Source organism: Hakea prostrata, chromosome 5 (assembly GCF_041222555.1).
Source record: "Hakea prostrata isolate BN-2017 chromosome 5, UWA_Hpros_2, whole genome shotgun sequence".
Taxonomy (NCBI): domain Eukaryota; kingdom Viridiplantae; phylum Streptophyta; class Magnoliopsida; order Proteales; family Proteaceae; genus Hakea; species Hakea prostrata.
The window spans coordinates 42,086,580-42,089,484 of NC_142604.1; positions in this window are offsets into that span (position 1 = coordinate 42,086,580).

The following is a 2,905-nucleotide window of genomic DNA, read 5'->3' on the forward strand; positions in this document are numbered from 1 at the left end:
GTCGGTTGTCCTTAGCCTTCAACCGTCGTCTTAATACCTGAGGCTATTTAAAGCCTTCGTGGGTACTCTCCATCTATCCCGACTTCTGCAAGTTAGATTTGCTAAAGTGTTAAAGCGACCTTTCGTCCTTCGGCCTGCTTCCGTATTCCTCGTACTCCAACAACAGCTCTATCAACTTCTGAACACGTGAGTTTTACTCATCTCTTTCCCCACTTCCCCCCTGAGTAAACTACACAGTAGTTATACTTGGGGTTTAGTTTGCTGTTTTGTTAGAAGTGATAGAAAACTAGGGTTTCCCCCTTGTTGTTGTCGTTTGTTTCTATACTGATACGGCTTGTTTTTTTTGCATAGTGGCTCCCAAGATCAACCCGAACTTTATCAGAGCTAAATCTTGCAAGAAAATCGTTCCGTCGGTGGTGGTTGGGGCCGGTGCGGTGGTTTCAGCTAGTGAATCCTCCAAGCGTAAGGCGGCTGCTGCCGGTGAATCTTCAAGTCAGATTCCCACAGTTTCTGTTGATGCCGTCCCTGCGCCTCCTTTGCCCGAAGTGATCACTCGTCTTTCCCAGGAAGATCTTGATCACTCCGTTGCCGATGGTGCTGCCGGCGCTCCTGCTAGTGAGCCTGTTGGTGCACCCCCGAAGGAGACTCTTCGGGCATCCGAGGCAACTATGTTGGCGTCCCGATGAAGGTGTGGTCCCAGCGGGTGCTGCTCCTATTTCTAACTCTAGTGCTTGTTTGGTATCCTCCTCCTCTCCTTCCGAGTTGGAAGATTTTGCCACTAGGAAGCGCCGTCGGGTGACAAGTGATGCAGCTCATCCTTCTCTTGGTGTAGCTCATCCTTCTCATCCTTCGCTGAATTAGTGTCAAACGAGTTTGACGAGAGCGTTGGAATGGTGTCTTGCTGCTCGAATGACTTCGAGAGCGCAGTTCTTTCCAAACTTCCGGATGAAGTCTTTATGAAGTCACTTTGGTGATGTAAGTCTTTCTTCATTATCCTCCCGATTCTGAAAAATTACTTTTCTGCTCCTCGCTAACTCGGAAGTTGTTTGCGGGAGTCTTCTTTGGTAACTTCCACAACCAAGTGGAAGCGGTTTCTAGGCTCGATAGATTGAGCAATGAAGTTTCTAGGCTTCGGGAAATCTCCGAAGCTAAAGATGTTGAGATTGCTCGCCTTCGGAATCTAGCTTGGAAGGTGGCGGGGAAAAAAAATTCGATGATTGGTCGTCTTCGGTCGGACTTGGATGATGCCGGGGAGAAGATCCGGCGATTGGAAACGAACAGTTGGAAAGTCGGGAGCCAAAGGATCTGAAACGTTACACGAAAGGCAAGCTGTCGTTCCTTTGCCCGAATCCCTTCCAACGATGTTCGCAGAAGCTGCGTCTTCAAGTATTTACACAGTAAGCCTTTTGTTGATATGCTGAATGCTTATAACTTGCAAGCATACCGGGATGGTGAGAATGAAGTATGGGAATCAATATTAAGGAAGGATCCTCATTTTGATACGACTCCCTACGGTCTTGTTTGCCATCCTCGAAGTATTTACCGACACAGGGTATTCCTCCTCCCGACTGGACCAAGGATAAGATTGATCCTCCACATTCCGATCCAGATATTATGCAATATCTAGAAGATTCTCCTGTTTATTCTCCCCTGGAAGAAGTCAATTATGACGAGCTTGTATTGAATGCGAGTTTGGTCGAGGACCATACTTCTCCTGGACAAGCTGGACAAAGAGTATGAAATTGCAGAGGATTTTATGCATACCGAAATATTTTTGTAATCCTCATTTCTTCTCTTCTTTTCCTTGAATCCCCACCAATGGTTAACTCATATGTTTGTTCTAGAAAAGTCGCGTCGATCTTGTATAACTTCTTAACAGTCACCTATGATGACTTTCTTTTTTGATCGAAGATTGTATCCAGCTCTTGTAATTGTTTTGATACTGGCCTCTTTGGATCTTTTGAAAAATAAGAAATTACTTTATCTTGAACTTTGCTAGCCACTTGAATTGTCGTTGCATTAGGTCTTAGTTGTTTGAAACAATGCCTTTACTTAAGGATTTCCGGAGAAATACAATAAGTCTGAGAAGGAACTCACTCGGGTTTTAAACCGATGCCTTTACTTAAGGATAATTCAAAAATTCAATAAGTCTCGAAGGAACTCATTGGGGTTTCAAACCGACGCCTTGCAAAAGGAACTGACTCGGATTTTCATCCGATGCCTCGACTTAAGAAAGTTCGAAAAATTTCCATAAGTGTTGAAGGACCCACACGAATTTTCATCCAATGCCTTATAGTTGGATCTTGTTCTTGAATGTGGTGTATGATGCCCCCCAATCAAAAGATAGTTTGTTGAAAGCCAAAAATTGCATTGATTGAGTTGAAAATGATTACATCGCGAACAAAATTGAAATCATCCTCAAGGATAAAACTTTTTGAGATGCCTAGCATTCCACGAACGATCCAACTCTTTACTGGGTATTGATGTTCTTCAGCTGTAAGCTCCTCGAACCGACCGGTTTCACAACCATATAAGGTCCTTCCCGGGAAGGGTCCAATTTTCTTTGGTGACGCGGGTCAGAAGCTAGGGTGTTTCTCAACACCAAATCTCCGGCTAAGTACCAACGATTCTTCACTCGAGTATTATAATGAGACGCTATCCTTCTTTGATAATGTTGAGTTTGTGCTATTGCCTTTGCCCGAACTTCGTCCAACAAATCAAGACTATCAAGCAGTCCTTGTTCATTTGCTTTTTCCTCGAACTCATGATCCCGTAACGTCCCCGCCATTATCTCCACTGGTGCCAATGCTTCGGATCCATATGCCAACCTGAATGGAGTTTCTCCTGTGGGTGTTCGAACCGTAGTTCTATAAGCCCACAGTACATTATGAAGTTCTTTGACCCA